This window comes from Taeniopygia guttata, chromosome 1 (genome assembly GCF_048771995.1).
Source record: "Taeniopygia guttata chromosome 1, bTaeGut7.mat, whole genome shotgun sequence".
Classification (NCBI taxonomy): domain Eukaryota; kingdom Metazoa; phylum Chordata; class Aves; order Passeriformes; family Estrildidae; genus Taeniopygia; species Taeniopygia guttata.
In genome coordinates this window covers 17,592,058-17,609,528 of record NC_133024.1, presented here as the reverse complement: position 1 = coordinate 17,609,528, position 17,471 = coordinate 17,592,058, and the positions used below count along the sequence as shown (strand labels likewise).

At 40.3% G+C, this 17,471-nt stretch overlaps 1 long non-coding RNA gene across 1 annotated transcript; it reads left to right on the top strand.

The window, feature by feature from the left end:
- The first annotated feature begins 2,027 nt into the window (after nt 1-2,027).
- On the top strand, nt 2,028-16,967 carry LOC116807745 (uncharacterized). Its single transcript, XR_004366802.3, has 3 exons — nt 2,028-2,800; nt 2,895-2,997; nt 15,681-16,967. It is a non-coding gene; the product is annotated as an uncharacterized lncRNA (long non-coding RNA).
- Nucleotides 16,968-17,471: the final 504 nt, after the last annotated feature.

Here is a 17,471-nt window from a genome sequence, read left to right as displayed (position 1 = left end):
CCATAAATTCCATTCCATTCCTCCAGGTTGACATGGTGTTAAACAAACCAGTGTCCAGACTTCATCACATAACAGAGGCACAGGCATGAATGTACAGAGGTATCAGCACAGATGACAGAGGCTGGTACAGAAGAAAGCAGGGAAATAAGCACAATCATATCTGAATTATGAGTGCCCAAATGAGAAACACTGGAGAAGAAAAGTGCTCTTATTTTTAAATAACCCTGATAACTTAGTCCTCCATTTTAGAGGAGAGGTGAGGAGAAGAGGATAAAAATTATTTCTGCTGTCTTTATTGAATAGACCATAAACATAATAGATAGTTGAAAACCAGCTAATTTGTTTTAGGATGTTTTCAGGAAGAAAAAAATGTATTGAAAAAAGTTCAGTTCCAAATATGAATCCTTTGACTTCTTAATATTAATGAGAAAAGCATGTCCAGGTTTAGAGCTTTTGAAAGGCACCTGCTCTATATGAAATCTGATGTTTGCCCCACATTTTCATATTGGCATTGAGGAGAGAGGGAGAGATGAGGATAAAAATGATAATATGAGAAATAAAAAGTAGATTTAGTTTTTGATCACAGCTCTATCAATGAATCAGAGACATCAGAATTTAGTACACCCAGGTAATAACTTGCAGAACTGACTCTATCCTGGGGGATTTAGGCTGTGCTGGTGTTCCACATTACAACAACAAGAAAAGTAAAGGATGGAGAAGATTTATTACATTTTTATAACTAGCCAAAATGCTGTGCTAAAATCCTTTCATGATTGCATGATTTTTTGGATCAGAGTTTTGCGCTACAGACACAAAGAATGGTTTGATGTTGTTGATACCTTTCCATATTTGTAATATCTGTTAGAGTTACACCTCTCATTGTTGCTTCCTCAGGATATTTTCTTGCATGTGAGACATGAGCTCCAAAGCTGGAAACCAGCTAAAAACCCAACCTGAATAAATGGAGCTGCTCAATAATTAGTCTTCAAGTACTACATGGAAGCTTGAATAGGGAATTGAATGGGATTTCATTCTGGAGAGACCTGGAAAATGAAAAGGCCTTCAGTGTATATGAAAAATAACATGTGCAGCTACTTTAAAACCTTTCTCGCTCTCACAGTGGAGCAGTTCAGGTCTGCCAGCATGGCACTTCCCAGCTCAACAAGTGACAGACACAGAATAGTTCTCAGTCCACTCAAAGAAAACTGTCAAGACAAAATGTTCTATACATTTCAGAAACATCTGCCTGGTTTGATTTTTGGGTTTAGATAGCTAGAGTAGATTTCTAAGTCTGTTCATGTTACTATTAAGCAGGAATTTTTGGATGGAAATGGAAAGCGAGTTTTACAATCTTTTTGCAAGTGCCACCTTTATGATTATTACATGCTAATATCTCATTATAACTGTTAAAGTCTCATTTCAAGTGCAGAGGCCATGATCCTTAAATACAACAGTCAGGACTTCCCACAATTTTGCCTGGCTGGCAAAGAGATAAAATATGGATATCTAAAACAGTGCAGAAATACTTGATGTGAGGTGAGTATCAGCTGCTGATTAGAGAGGAGCAAACCAGAGTCAGGGCATCAGTGTTTATTCCTTGTGTTTGAACATTTGGCCCTGACATGGAACCACCTTTCAGCAGGATCTGGTATAAAAGTGAACGTGACAGACTGAGCAGCAGCTTGGTGCAAGGGGATGTGGCTGAGGCATGAGTAACAGTTGCTGATAAAAGCTAATCAGCAACTCCTCAAGGCCTACCTGGAACTTACATCCTGAAATAGCCTGCAAGTCTCATCTTGTCAAGTATTTTTTTCAAGTGCATTAGTGCCTGATTGCACAAAAAAAAGGTAAAAAAATTAAACTAAGAACTGAAATAGCCAATACCAGTCTGTCATGTGGCAGTTTTAATTTTGTTTGTTTGATGTGGATAGAAAAAAAATCTTAAAAAAAGTGTTTTACTAACAGTTTCTATGATATTCTGTAATGATAATTTTTTATATCAGCAACTGCTGACAATGCTCCAAAATCTGTGGAACTAATAAAACCTCTTCTTGATTAAGCACTGGGGTCAGCACTAACCTTGTTCATACACCAAATGAAAAAGCTCTCACTCAGATCTGATCTGCCATGTGACTCATCCACTCTTGACGTTTTCCCAGCAGCTGAGAGGAAAAGTGAAGCAAAGGCTTGTTCTTGAAGAGAGAAGCTGAGCCTGGGCAGGTGATTCTTTCCAGAGATTTTTGTGCTGGTGCTGTGCTCAGGATTGTTCTTTCCAGAGATTTTTGTGCTGGTGCTGTGCTCAGGTTTGTGAGGAGAGGGGGAGAGGAGCTGCAGAGTTAAACAGGGGGGAAGCAGGGCTCAGCTTCTCCCTGGAGCCAGGCTGATTGCTGAAAGCACTGGAGGAGCAGCCCTGGCAGCAAACAGCTCTGCGGCCTCCAGGCTACCATAAAACAGGAGCTCCTTTTTTCCACAAGAAGAAAAGGGCAGTGTCTGTGCACAAGCTCTTTACCACATGGTGCTTTTGGTGGGGAGGGAAAGCCTGATGCTGCAGCTCAGCAAGCAGGGGGAGAAGAAGGGAAACCTGCTCATTTCCAGTGCTCCTCTACAGCCCTCTTATTCGTAGGGTAGAAAACACAGGCAATGCAGGCACATCAGATTCTTATAGCTGCTATTTAGCTGCTTTTATAAATTCTTTGCCACAGCTTTTCTGGCACCAAACCCGTGTAAGGACTCCACAGCATTACAATCCAGCACTTTCCATCTCCAGGGCTTCAGGGATTTAGTACAGGTACCCTCAAGGGTGAGTTGGCTCCAGTCTCCACCTGTAACTCCCTGGTAACACCATCCTTCATTAACAATTGCTAATGATAACACCAAATGTGCTTTACCTACAGGAAAGGGAGCAGGAAAAGCTGGGCTAGTCAATCCAAAGAGAAATGAACCTACTGAAGACATGCAGATACAGCAAGATGTCTAAACAGAATGACCTGTTATGAGGTAATGCCATCATAGAAAAATTACAACCTTTATTTACACAAGTGAGATTTTTGCGACAATAAAGTTCACAACTGGGGTCACAAGTAATGTAACAACTCAAGATTGTTATAAATAAAATTCCAGTGTAACATGTAGATGTTTAACTAAAATAATTATACAGGAGTTGTATTTATCAAGAGCTAGGAATTCAGAATTCTTTTCCTCTACTTTCAAACTCCTAACAGGCACTGATTCTAGCAAAAGTGTTGCAGTGATTCTCCATCACAATTTGCTGACATAACTGGAAATAATGATATTGTAGCAGCAAACCACCTGAGCATTAAGTGTCTGCCAATGATTTCTGCCTCCTCACACTCTAGTCTTGCAAACTCTGCATGTGAAATCATTATTATTTTTTCACTGACTTCATAAAACTGCTTTTTTTTTCCTTTTTTTCCCTATTTACGTGCTCATAAGCTGACTTAATCAGATTTAAATATGCAGTCTGGGAGCTGCACTGCTTGAAGTAAAGGTTTAGCTCAATACCTTAAGGAAAAGATTTGTACCTCAATAAACAGTCATACCTCAAAAAGCCAAGTGACCATAAAAGACCAGTTTGATAAGTGCCTCCACTTGGTGTGTTTCCCCCTCTCATGATGTAACAGAGCTGATGTCAGAGAAGTCAGCTATCATTGCCATTTTTAGGGCCTTTACATCAGGAGCTGATGAGATTTGTTGGGCCCTGCTGCTCTAAGAGTTCTGAAATGGAGTTTGCAAAAGACTTATCTGGAATAAATATTTTGAAATTCAGATCTTCCTTCATCCTCTTCTTCAAAAACCATGTTCAGTAATTTTGCAGTGGAGCCAGACAGGGTTTCAAGTTGGAGCAGCCAAAGCAGAGACATGTGGAGAATGTTTTCATCAGCATTATGTACAGGTTTTGTTAGATGTTATCTCCCTCATGCTGGTTGATTACTTGCTCTAACCCCTCCCACACATCCCTCAATTTATTCATTCCTCTTCACCCCAGGAAACACCAAAATAAAATTGCTATTGTTGTGCCCACATGTAATATTTCTTCTCCTTGCTTTTTGTCCCATCTATTTAAAATCATAATCTGTTCAAGACAGAGGCTGTCTGGTTTTCTGTGTTTGTAAATTATGTGACAGATGATACCCAAACTGAAGACGGGCCCTCAGGCACGAGCAAATGAACTTTGGCACTTCTTGTTGAAGTGATTAATGCATCTCTCTCACATTTCTACCAGAGGTCACTGTCATCCTGGAGCAAAGGGAGATATAAACTTGCTTTTCAGCCATCTCTCACTTCCCAGCTCAGGGTAAGAACAGGAACAGCTTCCAACTGTCTGTACAAGTTCCTGTGACAGGCTGAGCATTGCAACAACCAAGGGAAAAAAAATCAAAATGTTCATCTATATCTTCCAAACGAATTTCCTCACCTGCAGACTTCCATTCTTTAGAATAAAAATGTTATTTCTGTGCTGGCACATTTGACACTTCAGAAGGATCTGTACAGAATGGATTGTACAGCTCCTTAGTAAATATTTTCCATCTTTCCCCATCAGTTTGAAGGGAGGTGCTGTAGGAACCATAGAAATTTCTGTACAACAACAAAAGAGCTTTTGTTGTGTCCCTGGTTCTACTGTCTCAAAGAGCAGAACAATTTAGTAATTAACAAATATTTAGAGGGATTTGTTCAGTGGCCTGAAGCACAATTAGGCAAACTCAGCTCCTGTTGAGTTGGAGAGCTGGGTTTCTAATTGCCCCTATGATACAATACACCTCTCACTCCACAATATAGCAAACACAACTGTGCTGGACAAACAGGTAATAACACAATTATTTAGGCTTTAACAGTTAAATATTTCACAACAGATCAGAAATACGACTTAGGACACTTAATGTAGTTTCATGGATTCCCTTACGAGGCTGACACTGCCCCTGTGCCCAGGGGAGAGGAGTTTGGGCCACCAAAGGCTACTGCTTCTTACTCACAAAGCCCATTGTGAAAACAAAAGGAAGCAGGGGACAGAAAAAGACATTTTTTGGGATTTAACCAGCCCATAAAGATAATATCATAATTTCTTGTTTCCTTCTCTCCCAAAGATGTGTTGGCCAGACAGCTTCATTGCCCACAGATGAGGTAAAAGGAAATTAGCAGGGAAGTCCTGTGGCAGCAATTAGGAAAGAAAAGGAGTTAGGGGCAAAAACCACCTCATCTTCAAGCCCTTTCCTTTCTAAAGCACAGTTTTTATCCTTCCTCCAGGTTTACCAAGAGTTATCCTCCCTTCCTGACCTTACCCTTACCTCAGCAGCCTCCAGCCAGCTCTGAGGGGGACTAAAAGCCAAAGCACACATTTGTGTCCTGCTGGGGGACAATCTTTTTGTGTCCAGCTTTTACCCAGCAGCAGTGTTGGCTGTGGGCACTGCCCAATTAAGCTCCCAGTTCAGATCTACAAACAGCTCCAGGGCTACATCTTCCCCAGTCCTGAAGCCAGAGGGGTTTATGATTCACTGGGGATCAGTGCTTAGGTCCAGCCTGTGGACTACAAACCCTGGATTTTACTGTCAAAAAGGACAAATTCATTCTTAAACACTTCACTTCTCTTTTTGTTATGGTTCAGGATACACCTTCCTAAGTTGTTCCCTCTGTAAATGTGTAAGGGCATGGATCAGTGCATGTGGTTCCAAGGTTATGTAAGAACATGTCTGTTATCACTGAAAATATGGAAAGGGAGACTTATCTATTCCATATTCTTAATTTGTTCTGGGAAAGAGGATTCATTTAATCAACCCAGAACTTTCTGCTTGACTAATCTTTCTCTCTCAGCGTTTCTCAATCCACATTCTTCTGGAAGGAGAAAGGGCCCTAAGCAATGACATGTTTGAAGTTTACCTGGCAAGGAAGGAGCACTTAGACTGAAATGTGTGTCCACAGATAAGGTGGGAAATGAACACTTTCATGTCTTATGAATTTTGCAATTTTTACTACAGGACAGCCCAACTGTGTTATTTCAAATATTGGCTGAACACTATTTACTGATTACTCTTAGATACAGCAAAAAATGATGTCATGGTTTGGAGTTGCTTTTTGTTTGCTTTACAGCAGTGAAACCTTCTTCAACAAAAGAGTGTAGAATAGTTTCCTTTTTCTGCTATAAAATAGAAAGGCTTGAAAAACAGGTTTTGAAGAGCTCTAGAAACAAAGGCAGACTTAAAAAAAAGGACTGTTGACTTTGTGTAAAACAAATTAGTTTTGGTTACTTCATCCAACGCTTAAATCATGTATGAGGCACTCATTATATGAGTGAAATAGTGGATTTATGTCTCCTTGGAGAAGCTGACAGATGAATTTCAACTGTAGGAAATATATTTTGGTCTGATGTGCATATAATAAAAAGAAATATGGCACCAGTTATCATTTACAACTAGAATAAAGTACATCAACCATTTTAAGAGTGAATATTTAAATAAAAATCTTTTTAACAGATCTGAAGTTTACTAAATCTTTACCTTTCTTTGTACAAGCCTAGATAATAATACCACCTCTTCTTTCAGAGTCTAGGTTATCTTCCATTTAAGGTTCCATCCTATCTCAGCAGACCCTTCCTGTCTCACTTTTTGGCTCAGGATGTTCCACTCCCTTTTGTTTGAGCAATAGGAAGTTCACAGCTCCAACAGGAAGGCCCCACCTTCCAAAGAGAAATCAGATGTTATTTCATGACTCACTTTTCAGGGACAACCTTGATAATATGACATACAATTAATTTTTAAAAAAACTACATATATATTAAAAAAATCCAAACCAAGAAAAAAGCTCCACAGGAGTTTATTCTGAGTTTTGCCTGCTCCTTTTTCCTTCCTTTAGATTTTACATACATGGTGCCACATTTTCTTCTTTCTTTAATGAATGGGAAGCTTCCATTTCTCGCTGTTTATATAAGAATGAAAAATTTGCCCTGTTTTCTCAGCCATTGCATGCAACAAGTAATTGAAGGAAATTTCAGGGTTTTGTGCACTTAATAGTCTGTACAGCTTGATACCTGCTGGTCTAAGTTAACACACAAAGAACATGAACTACAACCTTGTTCAGATTTGGTGAGATCTGTGTTAAAATCTCGTACCATTTCCATGAGGTGAGAGTAGAAAAATTTACCCTGTTAAAGAATTAACTTTGCAACACAAATTAACATGATGCAATTATTAGAAATAAAATGGAAACTCCATAAGACTATCATGTATTTTGGGAGCCTAAGTCTTGTTATGATTGCAGGTTTCTAGACATTCAATTTCTAGACATTCTAGAAAATTATGTAAGGTTTGAGTCTAAATTATTGCAGCAAAACCAGGAAACATTTGACAGCTTTTTCTAACTGTCACTGTGATACCTGAGATGAGCAAAGATTCTCAGGCATCAAATGCTGAGCAAAACTATGTGTGTGAAGAAAAAAAACACTAAAAAGTACTGAAAAGTCCAGAAGCTTCATAATAATTTTAATGAAAGTGGATTATGGCTAAGATCAACTATGTCTGCTGCAGCATAAATCCTATGGTGTTAAAAATATGATATGAGATTTTAAATTGTACTCAGGTACATCAAGGAAACATTTAATTGGAAAATAAGTCAAAGAGGGCCACTGGTTGTCGAAGACCACCCTAGGTTTCAGGGTGGCTCCATGTGGTGGAAAAGCTTCTCCTCCAACCCGTGCTTCCAAAGAAAGGCTCAGTAGTCTCTTGTTGTTCGGTCTCATGGTTGTTTATTGCAAGTTGTCTAAAAGATTTTCTTCTCAGGCTGCTGTGGTTTGCTCAGCAGCTCAGGCAGAGGCACACACACACCCTGACATCCTCTCTGACTCTTGACTTCTTCTTCTCTCCCCCTGCCCAGGGCTGCTGCTATCTTTTATATGGTACATTACGTGTTACATGTTCACAGTTTTTCCCCAATACCTACTACCTATATTAAATGGTGCTTTTCTACTCTAAACCAATCTGTGAGTGCCAACATCACCAAGAACATGGAGGTAAGGAGGAAGAAAAAGGGATGACAGGACAGGCCCAGATCCCTCCATCTTAAAACCTCTGACCCCCATGTACAAAACAGAAACCCCCCTGTACAGCACTAAAAAATTTTTCCCTCTACTTTGTAACTACTTCTACTATAATATCTAAACTTTTGTGACTTCTTGTTCTTTCTGCAAGGTTGGTAAATTATTCCATGGCTCAAACTCAAAATCACAGCTGTTTCCAGCTGCCTGCCAGGGTCTCAAATGCTTCTGACCTGGGTCCGGAACCTCCAAAAATGTCTTAGGGACATTTTGAGTTCCCACAACTGGTTATCTAAAGGATCCTTCCCTGTCAGGAGTGAGGTGCACCATATGCACCACAACAGGCTCATGCCAGGTTTTTGGATGGCTCAGCCGTGCTTCCACTTGCCTTGGCTCATCCTCTCAGTGTCCTGCCAGGGACTTGTGGCACTTTTGTTTATCCTGCCAGGGAAATTCCAGCTCCAGCTGTTGAAGTAGGTGGCTATGGCCCAAAAAGACATGAAGCTCAGGATTATTGGTCTCACTTGAAATAGGGGAGAGCTGTCCCAGGTGATGCAGCTGTCTGGCAATGCAGAGGGGCTCTTTTCCATATTTTCCCTGATGGTGAGGAGGATATTTGCTGTGGTGAACTGGGGTTACAGCTCAGGGAGGGGCATGGCCTACTGCCCTGGACCACTGATAAAAACCACTTTTCCTCTTCCAGCCTCAGACCTGGAGATTAGTTTGGCATTTCCTGTTTCAGCAGCCAGGACAGTGGCAAGGGAGAGATGTTGGCAGTTTTTTGGCAGGAATCACCTGCCTCTTTTCCTCTCCAGTACCCACTGAGGCAGTAGGGAATGGGCAGAATAAAAGTGCAGGAGAAGGAGAAAAGTCCTCCTCCAACCCCCAAAAACTCGTTCAGCCAAGTCATAAATCTGTCAGTCTTCATTACCCAACACCACATCTTCCTTACAGATCCTTTCCAGGGATGAGTGAAAGGAGAAAGATACTTTTCTTTCCCATGATTACCACAGATGGGAGAGGAACATGGGAAAATGTGGAAAGAGGCATGAAGTGGCATGACCATGAGGTGTGGGGTGCTCAGAGACAGGTATTTTCATCAGAGGGCAAAGAGAATGTACTTTTGGTGCTGGCCTGTGCAGAGGGAGGAACTGGACTCCTTGTCCTTCCACTTCAGGATATTCTGTGATTCTAAATCTGAGTTGCTTGGTGTTCTCTGTGGTGCCTCATGAGGACTAGGTGCTATTTTTTACATTTGGTCTCAAAAAGCTGCTCTGATTCCACCGTGATGTGTGTGACACATATAACATTTAAATCTTACACTCAAAACATTTTATGGAAAACTAAACTTGACATTTCGTCAGTTTTCCCTCTCCTGGACCACTACTTCACCTTTGCCCTGAAATGATGAGATGATCTCTACTCTCAGGGTGTGCAATGACACAAATTCATGGCATTTTATTTACTTTTCAGTTGTCCATTCCCATTTCCTTATGGGCTGTACACTTGCCTGACTCGCGCACATGCAGCCACTGCCATGTAACCTCAGTCAGCGTCCTGTTATCCTACACAGATCACACTGGGACTGGAAGGAGGAATCTCCATGTGGAAAACTAATCCTGTGACATTTTCAGTGTGACAAGAACCAGGACAGGCTGTAATTCTAACCAGACACTCTGTTATTGAAAGATACATGGTCCAATTTCTTGTCTAAAATGCAGATTTTAATAGGGACCAGAGCTTTGGGGTGCTAATCCAAGCCAAATTAAACTTTGTGTACTTTGAGGCTTAACTATCCTTACCATATTGTGTAACTCTTTCATTACTTCTTGTTTGTCATGTAATGTCTCCTTTGTATTTTTTTATGAAAACCAGTGCTAAATGATAGAAAAAAGAAGTAGCTTGTATGTTAGACATAACTAACAGTGTAACACATTTAAATGAAATAGTTCTTATTCTCATAGGGTTCGTTCAGGAAATGAGAATCTTCTGTCTGAAATCTATGGAAGGAAAGGAAAGCTTCAGATGGGGAGTTCAAGGGGGCCAAGAAGAAAGAGCATGGTGCTGGTGTCTGAAGATAAGGTCAGCTGGCTTTCAGCCTTAATTTGCAGTGCTCCTTGGCAACCTTGGAGACACTTCTGTTAAAAAGAAAAAAAAAAATCAATTTTAAAGTTACAAGTCATGGTCAATAGAAAACCAGAAATTTTGCTGGATGCATAATTGACCAATCCGTGTCCTCTGTGTTGGGCCAGAGACCCTTAAATTATAGGGGAAAAAAAAAAGATGAAATCTATGCCAGTCTGCCTGAAAAGTTGCCATTGAGCTGCATATATTGTGCAGACCAAACTCTCAGTAATGCTATTTCCTAACTATCTCCATCTGGATCACTGAGTTCTGAACTACATAACAAAGCTCTTCCCATTTGGATCCTGATTTTGACCAGAGCATTATATATCCCAGAACCCCTGGGCCAAGGGAATTTGCGTCATTAAAATGTCCCAAGAATTGTGTTACCAAAGGTGTAAATCATAGGTTGCTGTTTACTACAAAATGCTATGGGTTATGCTGGCCAGGACCAAACCAAAATGAGGAATTACAACTGCTTTTGTACGTTCTGCATCCTGAACTGACATGTATAGCAGCGTTGTTTGTGGAGCAGAGGTCCCTTCTGGGAATATCTGAAAAAGTCAAAGTCCTTTTAAGATGATCTCACTGACTGTAACAATTTGCATCCATAAAACACAAAAAGCCAGAACAAAACCTGTTTGAGTGCTTCAAGTTGTTTGTTTCACTAAGACTCTCACAGCTCTGACAGGACCCTGACTGACTCCAGGGTTTGGTTTCCTTGAGCTGAAAATTTGGAAGCAGCCTTTCCTAGTGAGTCAGGGTGATGTAGGTGAGCATGAGTAGGAATGAGACCTAAAGCCATGAGGGACAATGTGGGATGTAGTGAAGGGATTTCTGTGGGATATGCCGTGACATGCGTGAACATGGTGACATGCTGAGGGTGAGAGGTTAGCAAGGGGAGGCTGGATGACTCTAATTGCTGCCTCAGCCAGGTAGAAGTGGGAGACATGTTAAAGCCTCATGTTTCTATTATATCTCTGGACAAGTCCCACATCCTCTGTAACCTCTCCCTTTGTAACTTTGACATCCCTCACTATATATAAAATGGTTACCGCCACCATGACATCAACAGCAGAGTATTTGACTCCAGTCTCACTTCCACTTCCCTCCAAAGCACAAGTTGGCATTTGAAATCCTCAGTGTTAGAGAATGATAATTTGACCATCTTGCAGGCAACTTGACAGGCTTGGTCCTCCCTCCTCCACAAATCAGGAACACCTCTTTGTTAGGATTTGTGCCTTCAACCCTGTTGGAGTACCTGTAACATTTGTACACAGTGCTACACAAGGATTTTGTAGAGCTAATCCAATTATCAGTGGCAATTTGACAGAGCCTAAACCCAGTTGCTTCAATAAATGTAAAATCTAAATAAATCTAAACCTGTTGCACTCTTGGTGAATCTGCTGGTAAAAGTTACTGAATTCAACCAGACTTATGGAGTTGGGTTGGTAAACACAGTTTTGGTGACACTGTGATCATGGATGAGACCTAAATTAGGGTGTAACCCACACTGTTGCTGCTTCTGGGACTTTATTGCATGTGACCCATAATCATGTAGGTTATTATCAGAAATTCAGCCCAGATGCACCCAGCCCTTTGATTTCTGAGGTGGAAAACAAGGCAATTTATTTCTGCCAAATTTCTGTACTCTTAATGCAGCAGTGTCTCTGTACATGACCCTGTTCTTGCTCCAGGGGCTTCCTGGACAGGCCTAGGGTCTGTGACCAGGTCTTGTTGCTGTCCTGGGCCCATTCCAGCCTGGCCTCTCTCCAGCCCTCAGTCTATGACAACCCTCTTTGTCTGGGCATTGAGCAGATGAACTAAAAGGCTCTGAATAAAACAGTTTTGATTTAATCCCTCCTCTGAACAGTGCTGCCACCTCATCCTGAGCAGCATTTCAGGGAAATGGATTGCAAAGCTGTGCTCAGCTGAGAACCCCTGTCAGCCATGCTGGAGCTGCAAGCCCATAGGGCTGACTCACATTTTCCAGCAGAACCCAAGCACAATGGTGGAATGGGAAAGGGTTTATAAGGAGTACCAGGCTGGCGCTGCTGGAAGCTCCACTCTTCAGTTTTTCCATAGACTGGCTACAGCAGGGCCGGCGGCAATAAAGCCGTGTTCTCACTACCCGCCCTGCTGAAAAGTGTGTTTCAAGCCACTACTACAGAGGGTGGAAAGTTTAGCTCTGTCTCAGTGCCCGTTCTATGTTTGGCCTTTGGGCTGAGAGTGCCAGGAGTGGGTTGTGTGAGGTTACTTTACATTAAGTGTATGTGGTTTGGTGCTCCCACCTCCCTGCCCAGGCCTGTCACATAGGCCTGTGTGCCCGTCAGCCCCTCAAACACACACAGCAGCCACTACTGCCCTGCAATCACTGCCACCTTGGTCCAGATTTGGATAAATGGCTTGAACTCCATCCACTACAAATTTCTGAGTCACCCTGTTCTGCAATAAAAAAAAAATTTCCAAGCTGGAGGTCCAGTTCTTGTTTGTCCATGTATTTTAGACTTGGACCTATAGATGAAAAATTAAACAAATAGAATGTTTTATGTGTCACAATGTTCTTTCAAGCCACTCACACTTGGTTTCAGCTAGGGTAGATCTAGTTTTCTTCCCAGTGGCTGGTGTGTGGCTGTGTTTTGTGTCTGATAATACAGAGATGGTTTTGTTGTTGCTGAGCAGGGCTCACACAGAGCCAAGGCCTTTCCTGCTTTTTGTCCTCCTGGAGAGGAGGTTGGGGGTGCAGGGGACACAGCCAGGACAGGTGACCCCAGCTGACCAAAGGGATATTCCAGTGACATCCTGCTCAGGATATAAAGGGTAGGGAAGAAGGAGGAAGAGGGGACATTTGGAGTGATGGGATTTGTGCTCTCAAATCACTGTAAGGTGTGATGGGGATCCCTTCTCTCCTGGGGCTGCTGAGCACTTGCCCATGGGAAAAAGTGAATTAATTCCTTGTTTTGCTTTGCTTGTGTGCAGCCTTTGCTTTCCCCATTGAACTGTCTTTATCTCAACCCATGAGTTTTCCAGCTTCTACCCTTCCAGTTCTCTCCCTGATACTACTGATGGCGGAGTGAGTGAGTGGCTGTGTGAGGCTGGGCTGCTGGCTGGGATTAAACCTTGACAACACTTCATAATGAATTTCATTTTGGCTCTGACAGGTATCAAGAAATTCCAGACTGAATTTATCAGCTTATCTAAACACATCTAAACTCAAATTTAGAGCTCTATTTCTCTTCATGAACATAAAAAACTTCCTAAAAGGTCCAATTTTTAAAACTAAATTAATTTTCCTATTTTTATGACATAGAACCTTATGTACAATAATTTCCAAGAAATACAATATGTTTGTTATTGTCAAGTAAGAGACCACGAGATAGATATAGCACTACCAGAAACAACAAAACTTCCTGTTTAAACAAGCTATTATACAGGCACAAATAATCCCAAAGTACAATTTTATATTTACATCATATGGTGGGATTTCTTATAATACCTTCAACAGGCCACAACTTTTTTTATTATCTATTATTTTTCTGTTTGGCACCCAAGTAAAAAAAAAAAAAATCCACAGATGACACACAAAGTGACCTCTCTTCTCACTGGTTTCTGACAAGGAATTTAAGACAGTGATACCTGCCGTATATTTAATTTTTTATGAAACCATCTCTCTTAATTTTCATGCTGTTTGAGAATCTAAGACATGTGTGTGCTTGGAACAACATTGACATTAATAAAAAGGTCAAATAAAAGTGCTTATAATGAGCCAACAAAGTTGGGATCTGAGCCAGACATTTATGGACTAGCTTTGGCATAAAAGGACACTTTCCACTCTTCTGAAAGCCAGATGGACTTGGTTGCTCTCCTCAGCAATGCAATCAGAATTCTTTGATGATTCTGAAACTAGCAAATTATTTTTTAACCAATTATTCAGTTCCTCCCTTCCATCTCTACCAGAAATTGGAGCACTGTGCTCTTCTGTCCCAGGCTTTATCTCAGATTTGCATAGGCAACACTCTCAGCTGTCTCTGGAAGAAGAATAAAGGAGGGGATAATTCCATAGAAAGGCCTCAAGCCTCTGAACAGGAGCAGATGAGAAAATTACCAACAACCCTCCTTGGTTTGGCACTCTAAAAGAGTTTGCTGGGGCAAGTAAAGTCTAGGAGAGAATGAGACCAAATGCTGAGTAGATGGTGGAATTGGCACATTGACCTCAATATTAATGGAAATACTGCTGCATTAATTCTTCCTCTGTGGTTTAGACATTTTCTTGGACAAACCCTGGCATTAATCTCCCTACATATTTTTTCCTCCCTAGCTGGTGTATTTTAGTAGGATACTACTACAGAGTAAGCTATTACTCACATTAAGCCACTGCTTTGGATCTGTTTGGGAGGAGCTAAACCTGAACTTAGCAGTGACAGGAGAGGAGAGACACATCAGAAACGTGGCACCCAGAAGAGGATAAAGAATGGAAATTCCCACCCCCGTGCCAAGAGTCAGGAGCATTCTGATGAGGTGGTTCCCTCCCCACAGATACTTCTGATAATAAAACCTAAAGGATCCTTCTCAGTCCTCTTATCCCACACATAAATTCACACCCCTGTTGCTGTTGGAACACATTCCCTTTCCCTGAGAGATTTTCCAGGAGAAAGAACTGCTGTCCATAACTCAGGTTCTAAAGGAGCAAAGTGCTGTGTGCAGAAAATAGCTGGGGCTCTGTCAATCCCATCTTCCCTGGCTCTCCAGGGCCCAGCTGGCAACCGGACTGGAAGGAGGTGTCACAGGCATTTGCTGCCTTTGGGACAAAAACTGTGATTCTAAGAATGTGCTATTTTTCTGGGGTTTCTGTCTTCCTGACAGACAAGGAACCAGTATTTTTTTTTTTTTTTTCACATTTGAGGTCTGCTAGCCATAGAAATTTAGACACTAGAGATAAAGGTAATATCTAAATGTAATGTGAAAAAGTGCCTGTTTTACTTGCAAAAGATACCAAAAGTATAGTGGCAAAAATACCCAGTCCTTGTGCTTTTTTTTCCTGTAATGCTGTGGATTAGGGACTTTTAAAATGCATATACTACTACTACTACTACTACTACTACTACTACTACTACTACTATTATTATTATTATCATTATTATTATTATTATTAAAAATAATAATAATAATACAGATTTAAATTTACATGAGTGCAAAACAAGCTACTGTGTCACTGTCAGAGGAGCTGTATGATGTGGTTAATCTATAAGGTAATCAATCTGCTTTAGAGATTATTTTAAATGACCTTTCATTATCTGAGGATATTAAACCTCACTGAAGGTGGAAAAACTGTTTAACATAAGTATTTCTTAAAAAAAAAAAACTTTTTCCAAAAATTAAGTATTGCCACTATCGTAATAATACTGCTCACACTTACTGGAATTGTCAGCACAGATATTTCCATCAACTTCAATCCCATTTTTTGCAGTCTTATCCAGTACTACTGAATATAGGTAATTTTCCTCTTGTTTTGTAGAAATGAAACATAGTCTTGGAAAATACTTTGAGAACTTTTAGGATAAAGAAGAACACACTTTCTCCAGAGTTTGGATTTGAATCACCCAGGGAGGAGGATGAGAATTTTCCCGTGAGCTCAGAAGACTTTGTTGTTTGGAGACCAACACTGAGGAACCTACTCAGAGGTTGGTATTTTCCCAACATTCCCAAGTTTGCAGGTGATGGGCCTCCCAGTCTGGAGCTGCAAAGCTCCTGCCTTTACTGGAATTTTGGAAGTTCTGTGTTCTGGTGTCTATGTCACACAAATGGATGAAGAGCTGGGAGCCACCAAGTTCAAATTTTTAGGTATGTGTCATACAAAAAAAATGTTTCCATTCCTGGAAGATTTGAATTCTTCATATTTACCTGTTTGACAGATTATACTCAACAAATGTTCTGGGAGAGAATAAAATCCATTCTGGTAGCATGCCAGATTTTCCAAACAGAAATGCTCATAAGTCCAATAAAAAAAGATCCATCTCTGTCAATCCTTTAGCTGCCAGTAATCTGTTGGAACATTGGTCAAGGGAAAACTCCTCAGAATCTACATCAGAAAATTAATTCCAAGGGAAGAAGCAGATCCAAAACTTAATCTGCCTAATGCTTTTGAAAAGCCCGTGAATGAAACCCTTCAGTCCTGAGTATATTTGGGTCTGGACTGACAAGATAAGAGATTACATCTCTACTAAAAAAATTAAATATCAGTAAACTCATTTTGCAAATCCACAGAACAGACTTCTCTTGGGATTCATTTGAACATGAAGTGATATTTAGGATAAGATGCCTTAAAACTATCTAAACCAAAGACACTTCCTTTTCATTATGTGTGATAAAGAGCCTAAACTCAGTTTAGTGCTGAGTGAGCCTTTATATATGACCTACAAAACCCAGAAAGACAAAATGGAAATGCTGACATAACAGTATTTGAGTGTAACTGCTTCTTTTTTTGACAATTTGGCATCCTCATAAAAATCATTTTTGCTATTTTTTTAAATGAACTCACACAAATTCTTGAAATGTCAGCCTGCAATAATTTTCTTCTTGCCAGTTATTTTCCTGGTGTACAGGAATACAGTTCTTTTTATGTTAAGTTTTTCCTAGAAGTATTTTTTTTTACAGAGTAAAATAACACAATTTAAACAATAACACTATGCCTATGTTTTATGCTCATGGACATGGATTTGAAGCTTAGATAACCTGGATACAAACCAATGGAAGCACAATTGCTGATTTGAATTCTTTTCTGCGAAAAACAAACAAACAAAGAAAAAAACCACCAAAAAAATCAAATTCGCTAAAAAAAAAATTAGTTTCATATTCTCTACATATTGTGAGACTCCAAAGATGATGAGTGAGGTCAAGTTCTGGGAGACAGAAATATTGAGATAAATATAAATACACACACACACACACACACACACACACACACACATATATATATATATATATATATATATATATATATATATATATAAATATATAAATATATAAATAAAACCCCCAACCATGCTGGGTTGTTTCTCTAGTCTGTCCCAAGGGATCTACATTAATTGGATCACCCTTGCCCTCCTCCCAAAAATCCATGTTTTATGTTCAGTCCTGAAATGGGAATCCTTTGGAAGGAGATTCCCTTTGAGCTGTGGCTGCCAACACATGAAAGTGCTGAAGGTGAAGCTATCATTTGAAAATAAATTAAAAGGAAAGTAGGAAAAGATGTTTTCTGTTACAAAACTTCCAGTGGTTTGTTTTTGTTTGCTTGTTGGTGCTTTTT